Genomic DNA, 19340 nt, shown 5'->3' with positions numbered 1-19340 from the left:
CATCTAGCTCTGATGATTTTGATGTGGCTAAAAATGTTAAACTTGTCCCTCCATTTAATGAATCTGATTTAACAAAGTATTTTCAGTTGTTTGAGAGGGTAGCTACAGGTTTTAATTGGCCCAAAAAGTATTGGCCAGTACTCCTTCAGAGTGTTCTCAACGGTAAAGCTCAAGGAACTTATGCATCTTTGCCTCAGGATCAATCTGATAATTATGATGTAGTTTAGAGCTTGATCCTTAAGGCCTATGAGCTTGTTCCTGAAGCCTATAGAGTAAAATTTAGGGCAACTTATAAGCAAGATAAGCAATCCCATGTTGGGTATCCAAAAATCAAAGAAGATCTGTTTGAGCAGTGGTTAAATTCTAAGAATGTAAATTCTGATTTTGATAAATTTAAGCAGATGATTTTGCTGGAGGACTTCAAAAGGTGTATTAATAAAGATGTAAGCCTATATCTTGATGAGAAAAGAATACATAATTTGTCAGATGCTCCAGTTTTAGCTGATGAATATGTTCTCATTCACAAGAGATATTCTAAAGAAAAGAGGAAAGCTGAAAGTAAGTACGTTGCCTCTACTCAGACAGAGTACAGGTAACAGGAAAGAGAATAAAGATGATGTTTCTCAGGAAGGAAATACCAGCTCCACCTTTAGATTTCAGAAAAGTAAATGTACTTATTGTAATAAGCTTGGTCATACTACGGAGAAATGTTTCAGGAGACAGCGTGATGTGAACAAAAAAGAGTCTTTAAATATTCAGTCAATTGGTCTAGTGTCCACCCTTGAGAGTTCCCAGAATTCTTTAACCGAGTTAATTGAACCTGCTTTGAGGGGTAAACTAAATTCTCATGATGAAGCTCCTCTTTTGAGCAGTAACGTGGGTGACACTCTCAAGAGTTCATGTGCTAAATTCCTGTCTGATGGTTTTGTCAGTCCTCTGGACAGCAATGACAGGAAATCAGTTCAAATATATCGTGATACAGGTGCTTGCCAATCCCTTATGCTGACCAGTGTTCTAGGCTCTAATGTTAATTCCTCTGATGAAACTGTAATCTTACAAGGTGTAGGTAATAATTACTTCTCTGCCCCTCTGTGCAGAGTGAATATAGAGTCTGGTTTTGTTAATGGTTCTGTTATAGTTGGGTTGGTTGAGACACTTCCAATGTCAGGTGTAATTTTCTTACTTGGAAATGATATTGGTGGAAGTCAAGTGTGTCCAGCTCCTCAGTTGTCTAGTGAACCAGTGACTGTAACCCAGGATTGTGATGTCCCTGATGTGTTCTCTGCATGTGCGGTCACTAGGGCTAAGTCTAAAGTTACTGGTGATTTAGAGGATAATGATGATGATGATGTTATCCTAGCTGACACTTTTCTTGCTAATTTGGACCACTCACCAGATGAGGCAGTACCCCGTAGTGTTGATAATTTGTCTCGTCAAGAGTTGGTTGAGTTGCAGGTTGCTGACCCTGAGTTGAAAGGTCACTGCTTGCAGTGAGGAAGAGTCAGCTGGTGCTTCCATTTGTAATTATATAAAGTCAGGAGTACTTATGAGGAAGTGGAGACCCCCAACAGCATCAGCCGACTGTGAATGGGAGGTTGTACATCAAGTTGTCATCCCTCGTGTTTGTAGGCATGATATCATTAGAGTGGCTCATGATTCCAGTTTGGCAGGACACCTTGGAGTAAGGAAGACTGTGGTATGCATTTTGAAACACTTCTACTGGCCAGGTATCTTCAGAGATGTTTCCTGGTATTGTAAGTCTTGTCACACCTGTCAAGTTGTGTGGAAGTGTAATCAGACCGAAAAGGTTGCACCTCTAGTTCCCATTCCTCCTTTTGAGGCGCCATTCACCCATGTTTTGGTTGATATTGTGGGCCCTCTTCCTAAGACTTCTTTAGGATTTTCTTATGTGTTGACCCTGATTGATATGGCTACTCGTTATTCTTAAGCCATTCCACTTAGAAATATCTCAGCAAAGAACGTGGTTAAGGAAATGCTAGGGTTCTTCACCAAGTTTGGTCTGCCCAAGGAGGTACAGTCAGACCGGGGAAGTAATTTCATGTCAAATGTTTTCAAGCAGTCTCTGAAAGAGTTGGGCATCACCCAGGTTACGTATTCAGGTTACCATCCCCAGCCCCAAGAAGCGTTGGAGAGATATCATCAAACACTCAAATCGATGCTCAGGAAGTACTGTTTGGAACATCAGAAAGATTGGGATAAAGGTCTTCCATTCTTTGTATTTGCCGCAAGAGAATCTCCAAATGAATCACTGGGCTTCTCACCCTTTGAACTACTGTTTGGCCATGAAGTAAGAGGACCCCTTAAGCTACTCAAGGAATGCTGGCTCTCAGAGGAAGATGACGTCAACCTGCTGGAGTATGTGATGAAGTTCAAAGAACGGCTGTCCACTGCTTTACAGCTGGAAAGAGAGTATTTAGGAGCTGCTCAGGAGAAGATGAAGGCTTGGTATGATAAGAAGTCCAGGTTACGCCACGTTCATCCAGGAGATCAGGTTTTGATTCTGCTACCGGTGCATGGGCAACCTCTTCAAGCAAAGTTTAGTGGTCCTTATTTCGTGGAGAAGAAACTCGGTTATGTCAGATATGTCATCGCCACACCAGATTGTAGAAAGAACAAGCAACTTTGTCACATCAACATGCTAAAGTTATATCACAGGCGGGACGAAAATAACCCAGTCTGCACTGTGGCTGTTCCACCCGAGTCTGCAATTGAAGCTCTCCCATGCAGTATGAGCCTGAGTGATAGTTTGGGGAAGAATCCTGGTATCATGAATGATCTCCAGACAAAGCTTTCTCATCTACCTCCCGAGGAAAGGCAGGAGTTTTCGGCATTACTGCAGGAGTACCTGCAAGTGTTCCGTGCCACTCCAGGAAGAACCACTGTGTTGATGCATGATGTCGATGTTGGAGACGCAAACCCAATTAAACTGCCTCCTTACCGTGTGAACCCAGTGAAAGTTCCTCTCATCCAGAAGGAGCTTGGCTACCTGTTGGACCACAAGATGACTGAGCCCTGTCAGAGCGAGTGGAGTTCTCCTGTCACTCTAGTCCCTAAGCCAGGTGGGTCACAGCGGCTTTGCATCGACTACAGACGTGTTAATCAGATAACCAAAATAGACACTTACCCTCTCCCTCGCGTGGAAGATTGTATGGACAAGATCGGAAAGGCTAGGTACATAAGTAAGTTTGATTTGTTAAAGGGATACTGGCAAGTACCTATGACTGAACATGCTAGGGAGATCCCATGTTTTGTAACACTAGGAAAGACTTTTGCATGTTCTGTAATACGATATGGTATGAAGAATGCACCAGCCACTTTTCAGAAGCTCATGAATGTTGTAACAGAATGTTTGGCAGGGTGTGTTGTTTATATTGATGATGTATTAATCATCAGTGACAACTGGAAAGATCACCTATGCCATGTCAGTAAATTTCTTGAGCATTTAGTTCAGGCTACTCTTGTATCTAATTTATCAAAGTGTGAGTTTGGTCAAGCTAAAGGTCAGTACCTTGGGTACGTAATTGGTGATGGACACGTTGCACCACCAAGAACTACGGTTCAGATTATAAGTGATCTTCCCAGACCTAAAAATAGGAAAGAGCTACAAAGATTTTTGGGAATGGTGGGTTATTACAGGAGATTTGTTCTTAACTTTTCCATTCTTGTATCATCACTTACAGACCTACTGAAAAAGGGAGTTAAATTTGTCTGGGCCGATAACTGTGAATCCTCTTTCAGTAAACTTAAAGCTATCCTATTAAGTCAGCCAGTGCTCGCTACTCCAAATTTTGCTAAGCCTTTTAAGATGGCTGTTGATGCAAGTGATACAGGAGCTGGGGCTGTTTTGCTGCAAGAGGATGAACAGGGTATTGAACACCCTGTATCTTATTACAATAAGATGTTCACTCCACCTCAAAAGAACTACTCAACTGTTGAGAACGAGCTTTTGGCCTTGATTTTGGGTTTACAGCATTTTTCATTTTATTTGTGTTTTGGTTTTGACCCCATAGTCATTTATACCGATCATAACCCACTGAAATTCCTTAGTAAGTTTAAAGATAAAAATCAGAGATTGACAAGATGGAGTCTACTTCTTCAGGAGTATTCATTAGACATACAACATGTCAAGGGGAAAGAAAATGTTATTGCAGATTCCTTATCTAGACTTTAAACTGATTGTTTTAGAGTAACAAGAAATTTCCTTTGTAAATTTATTTTTCTTTGTAGGGAAGCTGTTACATAGCCTATGATTTCATCATCCTTTGTATAATTCCAACTTATGATACAGATTTGTTCATGATTGCATCATCCTTTGTATGATCCTAATGTACAGTATGCTGCATGTTTGTTCGCGATTCGCCACGTGGCTTCCATAGTGACCAGGCTTGCGTGTTCTACCTCACTCCCCCCTTCTCCCCTTATAGTAGAGTATGTCATTCTTTCTGTTGTTCAGAGCAGGATTGTCAACTCTTCGTCCCCTATGCCTTCATTTGCACGTCCTTCTTACAAGTTGAATCAAGCTCTGCCGGCCCGTATATAATGAGCTGTCTCCGCGTTAGTTGCCACTTAGATCTACTCCTCATTCTGTTCACATCTCGGTCCTCCCCTGTACAGTATATTATTATTTTTGTGAGTGCTCAGGAAGTCTCCAGTCATCTAGCTGCTGTATAATTTGAGTATAAGTGTTATTACCATTTTTGTTGTACTGTATAGTCTAAGGCGTTAATTCGTAAGCCTGGTAAAGTTTTTATGATTCATATTGGTTCCATACTGTCAGCCAGTATTAGTAATATTTTGTATCTGTAATAATATTATATCTTGCTTTAACTCAGCATTATCCGGTTTTCTCATTTTATCAGGGCTGACTTAGATAAATTTGCTCTTGCTAAATTCGTGTTAATAGAGGCTATTGCAGTTAACCATATATGTAACCTGTTTTGCCATTACATTATCCTTATGAGTCCTGAATGTTTAGTTGTTAGATTGAGCATTAAACTTTAACTTGTAATTTTACCTTAGTCTTTTGTTTTGAAGCTGGAACTTTGCGGGACAGCAGTGATTTTAGTATTTTCACTTGAAGTGTTCATTATCTCTGTCTGTTCCGTAACAATATATATATATATATATATATATATATATATATATATATATATATATATATATATATATATATATATATATATATAATCGTTACCGCTGGTACAAATATTTATTAATGGACTTAACTGAAGAAGGTATATGTACGCAAGTTTGTATATAAATGAAATGGTATTGTTAAACTACTAGTAAAAGTAAAACGTGGTAAAAAGTAAAGAGTAAAATAGCTTGTGTAGGATGACGGAGGGTGGTGGGGGTCAGTTGTATGTGCAAACTCAGGTCTTAACATCAAAACAGTGTTCTCAATGCCTGTTGCTTATTACTCCGACCCCTGTTATCCTCAGTAACTCTATCTTGTTACTTGGTTTGACCATTGGAAATATGATAATTCTAGTTGTAATTACAGAGCACGTTTTATATGTTTGTGCAAAGTGTTTGTCTATCACTTATGGATCAGCAACATACTAGTATAGCACAGTGGCGATATTAGTTTGTAAAGTTAAAGCAGAAAAAGATTGTTTGTTTAAGCTGTCTAGGAGAAATAGAGTAAAAGTATATTCACTCACTGAACAGAAGATGCAGGATGCTGATCTCAGAGGATGATTGTTACACACAGGCAGGCTGTAATAGGCTGTAAAGGTATGTGATGGTTGGTATGCTGGCATCACCATGCTTCATCACCCTCGAAGACTCAGTGTCGTGGTGAGTAATAGTGAGTGTTTAGTGAGTCCAAATGGTGAATCAGAGTGAGTAATGGTGGGACAGGGCAAGCTTTGGCGTTGATGTTCCCACAGTTAAAACATTCTCTTCAGTGCCTCGTTCACGGTACTTGCTTCTTCTGGCTTAGTTGTTTGTTGCTTCACAATAATTGCAGTTTGCTTGTAGTTGTAGACTCAACTGTAGAACTGTAAAATCTTGTGTCGATCGTAGAGCTAAAAATCGTAGAGTCCTGTAGTTTATCGTGGATCGTAGAACTGAAGCTCGTAGTATTATGTTGACTGTTAATAAAATCGTGAAGCGTTAATTGACTGTAGTTGTGGTTCATAGGATCGCTGCCACCAAATATCTCATAGCTGTAACCGAGTCGTTTTCCAAAAATATTAGCTTACTGGGTTGTCATAGGAGAGAATTTTCAAGTTGGTCTTGTCGTGGATGGTAGGAGAAAGATAAAGATGATTCTAGGTTTTGATTGCAGTTTATTCTCAAAAAGGGAGATATCTTGACAGAAGCAGTGGTGCGGGCGATTTATAATGGCTAACGCCGTGCCCCTCTAGTCCTGCTTTTTCCACCGTGCCTCTTCAGTCTCCTATCGCGTCCCAACCCCTTCTTACCAATCTCTCTAATTTCCCCCGAATATGACTGGTTGGGTCATGTGTGGGGGCACTTGTATGAATGTGGCGATCTTCCATCAGGTGTGTTGTGTGACGTTCCATGACTTGGTATTGTGCTGTGTGTGACATTTACTAGCTAGAATTTCCACTGTTTTTTCCTCTAGCTCTCTCAAATTTAGGCACGACTTTCCCCAAGCCTCTATATTACATACTAGCAGCATACAATATTCATGTCCCTAACTATTATGTAGTGTGTTATATTTTAGTGCCTCTCTGTCTGTCTGTCTGTCTGTCTCTGTCTCTGTCTCTCTCTTTCCCTCTCCCTCTCTCTCCATCATCATCATCAGCCGTTTGAGTGTCCACTGCAGGACTGGCCTATCCCGACCGAAGTGGGGACGATACAGCCTATGTATCTCTACCAGTGGCTTGGGATATCTGGTAGAGGTTGTATGTAGGGTGAGAAGTGCTTGAAGGTGTAATTGTAGTGTTGGAGTGGCTTTGAATGTGTGAGTATTCTGTGAACCAAGTGTAATTGGCCTGGACAAGCCGACTGGGTGCAAGCATACTTTATAGTATGTGACACTGGTTCCACCACAGCACTCCTTACATCCGCCAATGCAGTACATGGTCAAAAGAACACTTCCAAAGTTTATTACCCTGGCGGGGCGCGAAACCTTGTCCTTCAGTGTACGAAAGCGCACACTTTACCACAGAGGCTTCATATATATATATATATATATATATATATATATATATATATATATATAGTTAGGGAACAGAGAGAGATAATGAACACTTCAAATGAGAATACTAAAATCACTACTGTCCCGCAAAGTTCCAGGTTCAAAACAAAGGAGTTAGGTAAAATTACAAGTTAAAGTTTAATGCTCAAACTAACAACTAAACATTCAGGACTCATAAGGATAATGTGATAGCAAAACAGGTTACATATATGGTTAACTGCAATAGCCTCTATTAACATGAATTTACCAAGAGGAAATTTATCTAAGTCAGCCCTGATAAATGAGACAATCGAATAATGCTCAGTTAAGGTAAGATATATTATTATAGATACAAAATATTATTAATAATGGCTGACATTAAAAACTCTACATGAATCACAAAAAACCTTACCAGGCCTACGAATTAACGCCTTAGGCCATACAGTACAAGAAAAATGGTAACAACACTTATACTCAAATTATACAGCAGCTAGACGGTTGGAGACTTCCTAAGCACTCACAAAGATAATACACTATACAGGGGAGGACAGAGATGTGAACAAAATGTGGAGTAGATCTAAGTGGCAACTAATATAGAGACTGAGCTCATTATATACGGGGCAGGCAGAGCTTGATTCAACTTGCAAGAAGGACGCGCAAATGAGGGCACAGAGGACGAAGAGTTGACACTGCTGCTCTGAACAACAGAAAGAACGACTTACTCTACTATAAGGGGGAGAAGGGGGGAGTGAGGTAGAACACGCAAGCCTGGTCACTATGGAAGCCACGAGGCGAATCGTGATCAAACATGTAGCATACTGAACGTTAGAATTATACAAAGGATGATGAAATCATAGGCTATGTAACACCTCCCCACAAAGAAAAAGAAATTTACAAAGGAAATTTCTTATTACTCTAAAACAATCTATCTAAAGTCTAGATAAGCAATCTGCAATAACATTTTCTTTCCCCTTGACATGTTATATGTCTAATGAATACTCCTGAAGAAGTAGACTCCATCTTGTCAATCTCTGATTTTTATCTTTAAACTTACTAAGGAATTTCAGTGGGTTATGATCGGTATAAATGACTATGAGGTCAAAACCAGAACACAAATAAAATGAAAAATGCTGTAAACCCAAAATCAAGGCCAAAAGCTCTTTCTTCAATAGTGGAGTAGTTCTTTTGAGGTGGAGTGAACTTCTTACTGTAATAAGATACAGGGTGTTCAATACCCTGATCATCCTCTTGCACCAAAACAGCCCCAGCTCCTGTATCACTTGCGTCAACAGCCATCTTAAAAGGCTTTGCAAAATTTGGAGTAGCGAGCACTGGCTGACTTAATAGGATAGCTTTAAGTTTACTAAAAGAGCATTCACAGTTATCGGTCCAGACAAATTTAACTTCCTTTTTCAGTAGGTCTGTAAGTACAAGAATTGAAAAGTTAAGAACAAATCTCCTGTAATAACCTATCATTCCCAAAAATCTTTGTAGCTCTTTCCTACTTTTAGGTCTGGGAAGATCAATTATAACCTGAACCTTAGCTCCTGGTGGTGCAACATGTCCATCACCAATTACGTACCCAAGGTACTGACCTTTAGCTTGACCAAACTCACACTTTGATAAATTAGCTACAAGATTAGCCTGAACCAAACGCTCAAGAAATTTACTGCCATGGCATAGGTGATCTTTCCAGTTGTCACTGAAGAATAATACATCATCAATATAAACAACACACCCCGCCAAACCCTCTGTTACAACATTCATGAGCTTCTGAAAAGTGGCTGGTGCATTCTTCATACCATATGGCATTACAGAACATGCAAAAGTCTTTCCTAGTGTTACAAAACATGAGATCTCCCTAGCACGTTCAGTCATAGGTACTTGCTAGTATCCCTTTAACAAATCAAACTTACTTATGTACCTAGCCTTTCCAAACTTGTCTATGCAATCTTCCACGCGAGGGAGAGGGTAAGTGTCTATTTTGGTTATCTGATTAACACGTCTGTAGTCACTGTGACCCACCTGGCTTAGGGACTAGAGTGACAGGAGAACTCCACTCGCTCTGACAGGGCTCAATCATCTTGTGGTCCAACAGGTAGCCAAGCTCCTTCTGGATGAGAGGAACTTTCACTGGGTTCACACGGGAAGGAGGCAGTTTAATTGGCTTTTGCGTCTCCAACATCGACATCATGCATCAACACAGTGGTTCTTCCTGGAGCGGCACGGAACACTTGCGGGTACTCCTGCAGTAATACCGAAAACTCCTGCCTTTCCTCGGGAGCTAGATGAGAAAGCTTAGTCTGGAGATCATTCATGATATCAGGATTCTTCCCCAAACTATCACTTAGGCTCATACTGCATGGGAGAACTTCAACTGCAGACTCGGGTGGAACAGCTACAGTGCAGACTGGGTTATTTTCGTCCCGCCTGTGATATAACTTTAGCATGTTGATGTGACAAAGTTGCTTGTTCTTTCTACGATCTCGTGTGGCGATGACATAGTTGACAATCACTGAGTTTCTTCTCCAGGAAATAAGGACCACTAAACTTGGCTTGAAGAGGTTGCCCATGCACCGGTAGCAGAATCAAAACCTGATCTCCTGGCTGAAAGTGGCGTAACCTGGACTTCTTATCATACCAAGTCTTCATCTTCTCCTGAGCAGCTCCTAAATTCTCTCTCGCCAGCTGTAAAGCAATGGACAGCCGTTCTCTGAACTTCATCACATACTCCAGCAGGTTGACGTCATCTTCCTCCGACAGCCAGCATTCCTTGAGTAGCTTAAGGGGTCCCCTTACTTCATGGCCAAACAGTAGTTCAAAGGGTAAGAAGCCCAGTGATTCATTTGGAGATTCTCTTGCGGCAAATACAACGAATGGAAGACCTTTTCCCAGTCATTCTGATGTTCCAAACAGTATTTCCTGAGGATCGATTTGAGTGTTTGATGATATTTCTCCAACGCCCCTTGGGGCTGGGGATGGTTAGCTGAAGATGTGCTCTGGGTGATGCCCAACTCCTTCAGAGACTGCTTGAAAACATTTGACATGAAATTACTTCCCCGGTCTGACTGTACCTCCTTGGGCAGACCAAACTTGATGAAGAACCCCAGCATTTCCTTAACCACGTTCTTTGCTGAGATATTTCTAAGTGGAATGGCTTCAGGATAACGAGTAGCCATATCAATCAAGGTCAACACATAAGAAAATCCTGAAGAAGTCTTAGGAAGAGGGCCCACAATATCCACCAACACACGGGTGAATGGCGCCTCAAAAGGAGGAATGGGAACTAGAGGTGGACCCTTTTCGGTCTGATTACACTTCCACACAACTTGACAGGTGTGACAAGACTTACAATACCAGGAAACATCTCTGAAGATACCTGGCCAGTAGAAGTGTTTCAAAATGCATACCACAGTCTTCCTCACTCCAAGGTGTCCTGCCAAACTGGAATCATGAGCCACTCTAATGATATCGTGCCTACAAACACGAGGGATGACAACGTGATGTACAACCTCCCATTCACAGTCGGCTGATGCTGTTGGGGGTCTCCACTTCCTCATAAGTACTCCTGACTTTATATAATAACAAATAGAAGCACTAGCTGACTCTTCCTCAATGCAAGCAGAGTTAGCTAGACCTTTCAACTCAGGGTCAGAAACCTGCAACTCAACCAACTCTTGACGAGACAAATTATCAACACTACGGGGTACTGCCTCATCTGGTGAGTGGTCCAAATTAGCAAGAAAAGTGTCAGCTAGGATAACATCATCATCATCATTATCCTCTAAGTCACCAGTAACTTTAGACTTAGCCCTAGTGACAGCACATGCAGAGAACACATCAGGGACATCACAATCCTGTGTCGCAGTCACTGGCTCACTAGACAACTGAGGAGCTGGACACACTTGACTTCCACCAATATCATTTCCAAGTAAGAAAGTTACACCTGACATTGGGAGTGTCTCAACCAACCCAACCATAACGAAACCATTAACAAAACCAGACTCTAAATTCACTCTGCACAGAGGAATAGAGAAGTTATTCCCTACACCTTGTAAGATTACAGTTTCATCAGAGGAATTAACATTAGAGCCTAGAACACTGGTCAGCATAAGGGATTGGCAAGTACCTGTATCACGATATATTTTAACTGATTTTCTGTCATTATTGTCCAGAGGAATGACAAAACCATCAGACAGGAAATTAGCACATGAACTCTTGAGAGTGTCACCCACGTTACTGCTCAAAAGAGGAGCTTCATCATGAGAATTTAATTTACCCCTCAAAGCAGGTTCAGTTAACTCGGTTAAAGAATTCTGGGAACTCTCAAGGGTGGACACTAGACTAATTGACTGAATACCTAAAGACTCCTTTTTGTTCACATCACGCTGTCTCCTGAAACATTTCTCCGTAGTATGACCAAGCTTACTACAATAAGTACATTTACTTTTCTGAAATCTAGAGGTGAAGCAGGTATTTACTTCCTGAGAAACATCATCTTTATTCTCTTTCCTGTTACCTGTACTCTGAGTAGAGGCAACGTACTTACTCTCAGCTTTCCTTTTTTCTTTAGAATATCTCTTGTGAGTGAGAACATATTCATCAGCTAAAACTGCAGCATCAGACAAATTATCTATTCTTTTCTCATCAAGATATAGACTTACCTCATTATTAATACACCTTTTGAAGTCCTCCAGCAAAATCATCTGCTTAAATTTATCAAAATCAGAATTTACATTCTTAGAATTTAACTACTGCTCTAATAGATCTTCTTTGATTTTTGCATACTCAACATGGGATTGCTTATCTTGCTTATAAGTTGTCCTAAATTTTACTCTATAGGCTTCAGGAACAAGCTCATAGGCCTTAAGAATCAAGCTCTTAACTACATCATAATTATCAGATTGATCCTGAGGCAAAGATGCATAAGTTCCTTGAGCTTTACTAGTGAGAACAGTCTGAAGGAGTACAGGCCAATACTTTTTAGGCCAATTAAAACCTGTAGTTACCCTCTCAAACAACTGAAAATACTTTGTTAAATCAGATTCATTAAAAGGAGGGACAAGTTTAACATTTTTAGCTACATCAAAATCATCAGAGCTAGATGATCCAATTCCACTTTGTTTCATGCGATACTCATGGTCTGCCTGAATCCTAGCAATTTCAATTTGTGCCTGTGCCTCCTGAATACGAGCCATAGACTCAGCCTCCTTAGCACGAGCCTCCTGCAGGGCTAGCTGTAACTTAGCTTTGTCAATCTGCGTTTGCTCATCTGGAGGAGTTACATTAAACAAGCTTTTATTAATCATGACAACAATTTGATCTTTAGAATGATGAGAGCGAACAGTAATTCCCAATTGTTGAGCAACAAGCTTAAGTTCATTCTTTGTTCTGTTTTCTACATCACACACTGTTTGCACATTTGACAAAAAATCTTTGGCTTCATCAAGAGTAGTAATAGTAGACATCATGAATAAATCACAGTCACAAAATATCAAGCAATATCCTTATGATAATATCCTAAATATCCTGATAAGAGGTCGCCAAGTTTATGTTACAGAACAGAGATAATGAACACTTCAAATGAGAATACTAAAATCACTACTGTCCCGCAAAGTTCCAGGTTCAAAACAAAAGAGTTAGGTAAAATTACAAGTTAAAGTTTAATGCTCAAACTAACAACTAAACATTCAGGACTCATAAGGATAATGTGATGGCAAAACAGGTTACATATATGGTTAACTGCAATAGCCTCTATTAACATGAATTTAGCAAGAGAAAATTTATCTAAGCCCTGATAAATGAGAAAACAGAATAATGCTCAGTTAAAGTAAGATATATTATTACAGATACCAAATATTATTAATAATGGCTGACATTAAAAACTCTACATGAATCATAAAAAACCTTACCAGGCCTTAGGCCATACAGTACAAGAAAAATGGTAACAACACTTATACTCAAATTATACAGCAGCTAGATGGTTAGAGACTTCCTGAGCGCTCACAAAGATAATACACTATACAGGGGAGGACAGCGATGTGAACAAAATGAGGAGTAGATCTAAGTGGCAACTATTATAGAGACTGAGTTCATTATATAGGGGGCCGGCAGAGCTTGATTCAACTTGCAAGAAGGACGCGCAAATGAGGGCACAGAGGACGAAGAGTTGACACTCCTGCTCTGAACAACAGAAAGAACGACTTACTCTAAGGGGAAGAAGGGGGGAGTGAGGTAGAACACGCAAGCCTGGTCACTATGGAAGCCACGAGGCGAATCGTGATCAAACATGCAGCATACTGTACGTTAGAATTATACAAAGGATGATGAAATCATAGGCTATGTAACAATATATATATATATATATATATATATATATATATATATATATATATATATATATATATATGGAGACTCTGTGGTACAGTGGTAGAGTGTGCAATTCGCACACGGGTGGGCCAGGGTTCGCGCCCCGCCAGGGTAATGAACTTTGGGAGTGTTCACCCGGTCACGTACTGCATTGGCGAACACAAGGGGTGCTGTGGTTGAACCAGTGTCGCTTACTGTAAAGTATGCTTGCACCCAGTCGGCTTGTGCGGGCCGATTACACTTGGTTCACAGACTACACACACATCCAAAGCCACTCCAACACTACAATTACACTTACAAGCACTTCCCACCTTACATACAATTTCTACCAGACTGCCTAAGCCACTTGGTAGAGATACATTGGCTGTATCGTCCCGACTTCGGTCGGGATAGGCCAGTCCTGCAGTGGATACTCAAACGGCTGATGTTGATGATGATATATATATATATATATATATATATATATATATATAGATATATATATATATATATATATAATATATGAAGTAGCTCCACCATGAAGTCATGTATGCATAATAACCACAGGGGAAATGAAAATAGCGACAGTGAGTACTTTTATATATTATATCTTCCGACAGAGCGACACAGAAACGTAAAGGGTAGAGGTCTTTTATTCGCACCCGCAGCAGGGACTGGCACACAGAACAAAAGATGACCTGAATTGAAAAATGGTCGATGCACAGAACAATATGTACACTCATGATTACTAATCTTTGACCAGAGACGCGTGGCGGGCAGTGTTATGACCACACACGAGCCACGGATTCGAACACAGCCCTTACACTACTTGGCGGGGCAAAGAACACTGATTAGGTGATTTGAAGCGTTCTGCACCTCATATCTCTGATATTAGCATATTTTATATGGTTTCTCTTCCATAACATAGTTATCTGCGTTCATTGACGGGGGCCGACATTTCTTCAATCAGTCTGCAGTTGGGCAGTTTCTAAGAAGTTAATGAAAGAAAAGCATTCAGGAGCCGAATGCCAATCGCCCGGCAGAATATGCTGTTGGCCAAGTCCAAGATTTTGGCCATATCTTGAAACCTTGAAGGTTTCATGTTGATAGCTCAAGCCGTTCATGAGATATAATGGTGTTAAAGGCGGACGATAAAAACCAGTTGACCTTTGGCAGCCCTTTCGGTGACCTTGACCTTGACCCCATTATCAAACTCGGCCAAGATTTTGGCCATTATCTTGATTCCCTGAAGGTTTCATGTTGGTAGCTCAAGCCGTTCATGAGGTATAATGGGAACACACACACACACACACACACACACACACACACACACACACACACAGAGGCAGGCAAATACATTAAAGCTCCGCCTCGTAAGGTGGCAATAATAAACATGTGCCACTATACGTGGGTATTGGCATCATATATACCGTAATAATTATTTGTGAATTAACGGCATTAATTGGCACACATTTTGACCAGAGGGGACGTGCAGCTAAGACGTCGCGTTGGAATAGCGCAACCATTCCCACTGGATGGTTACTGGGCCTGTTATCACTAAAAAAAAAAATAAAATAAATTCAAATTGGCAAGTAATGGTATGTGTTTGTCAATAAGTATTATAAAGCATAAATACTTGGAATATGTCGTGTGGATGCCGGCTGCTGTGGTCGTCGTGGATATTTCTCCACTGTCACCTGTTAACAGCTCGGTAAAAGGTTCGCCTCAAGAAATAGGTCAGTGAATTAATAAAAAGATTAATAAAACACAGTATGAATGTCCAATAGCATTACGCACTCATTACACACTAAAAATAACAGCTATGTATTACTTGAAAAAGTAATATAATATGTTAAGCGAAAGTGTTTCAGTGATGCTTAGAAAATTGTTCATTGAAGCACTAAACCTTTCTGGAAGGATGGTTGAGCATGTCTGATTGTGTAGCCTACGTCTGGCCACGACTTTGGCTAAATCTCTGGTCAGAGATTAGTAATCATGAGTGTACCTGACTTTTTTACTTAGGATGCACCTGACAAAAGGGGGTAAATACTGCGGCTCAACTTAAGACCTGGAGGATTAATGCTAGGTGTGTCACACACAGGTTTGACTAATACTACCAGGAGACGACAAGGAACAATCAGATGTTAGTCTGGGGGTACTGCTTTGGGATCAGTTCAGTTAACAATTTATCGCACTTAAAATGACCGTCGCTCATGTTTACATTCTTTTCATATGTGCCATAAAATATGCAAGATTCTATTACATTTCTTTCATCAAAGCTTTTTGATCTTGCTAGAATCTTAGAGCCTACCCAGTCTGTTTGGTGATCACTGAATGCTTTGTGCTGAAATAAACTACTACTCTGTTGGGCTGTCCTTACACTGTATTTATGTTGTGAGATCCTGGTTTCCAAATCTTTTCCAGATTGTCCTATGTAAAATTTGAAAAAGTTTTTACACTGGATATTGTGAACAATGCCTGAATTATTATATGGGCTGTTCTTGATGATTTTTTTTTTTTTTTTTTTTTTGATGGTGTTTTCATTTTTGAGTTCAACTTGTACATTAAGTTTCCGAAGTATGTGAACAACGTCAAGAAAATTTTCATGGAAAGGAAGGACAAGGTTTCTTCCAATATTCTGGCGATCAGGCTGATTAGTTTTCCCTTCAAGGAATCGTTTCTTGGCTGTATTGTGGCACTGAGTTAATATATTTGGTGGATATTTCAGCTTCTCTTCAATGCTATGCATCATTTTTAGTTCATCTAAAAATACTTGGTTTGAAATTCTATATGCTCTCATGTACATGGATATGAACACAGATCTTTTTACATTAGTGTAATGGTTTGAATAATAATGCATATACAACATGCTGTAATATTTATAGGTTTTCTGAATATCTTAGTCTTCAAACACTTCTGTCCCTGATAACTTTTACTTCCTAGAATGGCGATTCATTATCCATTTCCACCTGATGAGTAAACTTTATCGAAGGAACTAACGAACTTAAATTCAAGAGAAATTTATCAGTGGGAAGACTGTTAGGCCAGAAGCACAAGATATCATCAGAGTAGCAGAGCCAAACTATGTTTTGCTCCTTTACGGAGGTCAGTAAATCTTTCTCAAACTATTCCATTCTTCTGAAATTTAATTCGTTAGTTCCATCGATAAAGTTTACTAATAAGGTGGAAATGGAGAGTGAACTGCCATTCTTCGATGTAAAAGTTATCAGGGAGAAAAGTGTTTAAAGACTAAGGTATACATTATCCCTACAAATTTTATGTCATATGTGCATTATTATTCAAACCATTCTTCAAACCACTCCGTGGCCAGGAATCATCTGAGAGTGCCTTCCGCATTGCGGAGGTTATTCACAGGAGATTGAAGGATGCATTCCCTTCTCATGTCCTTTGACTAATGCAAGATATCCTTGGTTTAATAACGTTTGTTTTAATGCTGTACACAACAAGGAGAGGGCCTGTAAAAGGTACCAGAGCCAACCCACCACTGAATCACATCTTTTTTATGTTTTTACCCAGAATCGTGCTAAGTCTGTTCTTCACTCTGCTAAAAATAACTTCATCCGCACCATACTCTCAGCTCTCGAACTCGAATTCATCCCGTTCTTCTGGCACCTTGCCAAAAACCTTTCTGACAACTTTACTTCATCATCCTTCCCTCCTCTTTTCTACTCTGATGGCTCTGTAGCTATTTTTTCTACTGATAAAGCAGATCTCATTGCTTAGACTTTCTCCTCCAATTCTACCTTAGACGATTCCGGTGCTGTTCCTCCATCACTTCCCTCCTCTGGCTTCCTCATGGCTGACATTAAAATTTCTTCAGTTGATGTATTTACTGCCATCACTGGCCTCAATACTTACAAGACATATGGGCCTGATGGAGTCCCTCCTGTTGTCCTCAAGAACTGTGCTTCTGTGCATACACCCTGCCAAGGTAAACTCTTTTGCCCCTGTCTATCAACTTGTTCCTTTCCTTCTTGTTGGAAGTTTGCTCTCATTCAGCCAATCCCAAAGAAGGGCGACCATTCTCAACCCTCTAACTATCGTCCAATTGCTTTAACGTCCTGTGTCTCAAAAGTTTTCGAGTCATTTCTTATCAGAAAAATTTTAAAGCATCTTTCCTATCACAACCTTCTCTCTGATCGTCAGTATGGGTTCCGTCAGGGGCACTCCACTGGCGATCTTCTCACCTACCTTTCAGACTCCTGTTCATCATCCTTGCGGGACTGACGAAAGCTTTGGCATTGCACTTGACATCTCAAAGGCTTTCGATCGAGTCTGGCATAAATCTTTAATTTCGAAACTGCCCTCTTACGGTTTCTATCCTTCCATTTGTGCCTTCATTTATAGCTTCCTTTCTGGTCGTTCTATAGCTACTTTTGTAGACGACCATCGTTCTTCTCCTACATCTATCAACAGGGGCGTTCCTCAGGGCTCTGTCCTATCACCAACTCTCTTCCTTTTATTCATCAATGACCCAAGCTGTCATCTAACCCTTTTCACTCATACACTGATGATTCCACCCTTCACCTTTCCATTCGGTTCCCGAAACGTCCATCTCAGCAGTTACTTCAACAAACAAAGGATGAGGCTATGGCAAACCTAATGTCTGACTTGGCTCGTATCTCTTACTGGGGTAAAAATAATCTTGTTGTCTTTAATGCATCAAAGACTCAGTTCTTACACCTATCAATCAGATAAAATCTTCCTCAGGAGTACCCACTAATGTTTAAAAATATTCAGCTCAATCCTGCATCATCCTTAAGCATGCTTGGGGTTTCATTCTCTCGGGATTTATCTTGGAAAGATCATATTACATCTCTTGTAAAATCTGCTTCTAAGCGATTGGGTATGCTAAGCCGACTCCTTGCCTTCTTTATCCCTGCACCGTTACTTACTTCAAACACGGGCTTTATTCACCCCTGTGTGGAGTACAACTCTCATGTGTGAGGAGGCTCCCCACATACGGTTCTTCTCAATAGGGCGGAGTCAAAGGCTTTTCGTCTCATTACTTCCAATGGCTCCCTTCAACCTCTGTTTCTTCACCGCACTGTTGCATCTTTATCTCTTTTCTATCTCAACTTCAATGGTCATTGCTCCTCTGAACTGTTTGCTTGCATCCCTTCACTTATACAACGGGCGTAGCACCCGTCTATCAACAAACTCACATCCCTTTTCTGTCAAACTCTCTAATGCAAGAGTTAACTGTTACACCTAGTCCTCCATTTATGCAACTGGTCAACTCTGGAACTGTCTCCCTCTGTCTGTATTTACTACTTTGTATGATCTCCAGTCTTTTAAACAGTGTGTCCAGTCATATCGCAATGAACGGATCTTGAATTTGGCTCTCTTTTTATTTATTTCTTTTTCTTGAAAGGAACAGTTTGCTGGCTCCTGGCCTTTGATTCCTTCTTCCTTGCATTAAAAAAAAAGATATCGATTTTCATACCCATAATTTTTATAAGATGAAATATTACTGTTGCACAACCCGGTACATATCGTACGGTTTACGTAGGGTATGTCGTATTAACCTCACCGATGCATCGCCGATACATTGCCGACGCTTCGCCGTATGAGTATGACATCTCAACGTTTTTTTCACCGCCGATGCCTCGCCGATGTCGGCGATCATACGCGGTTTATAAGCAGGGTAATCGCCGATGTCGCCGAGGCGTCGCCTTGTTGTTTACAACTAATCTGCGAAATTTTACAAAATCGTGGAGGGCCACGACGTTTTCATGCACCATGAAAACATCGTGGTCCCCCACGACAAATTTCCACCTCGTGCGACGTATCGGCGCCA

This window comes from Coenobita brevimanus, chromosome 13 (genome assembly GCF_032717465.1).
Source record: "Coenobita brevimanus isolate Jiangsu-jjx chromosome 13, ASM3271746v2, whole genome shotgun sequence".
Classification (NCBI taxonomy): Eukaryota; Metazoa; Arthropoda; class Malacostraca; order Decapoda; family Coenobitidae; genus Coenobita; species Coenobita brevimanus.
The sequence above is the reverse complement of the archived record's forward strand: the minus strand, read 5'-3'. Positions refer to the sequence as shown.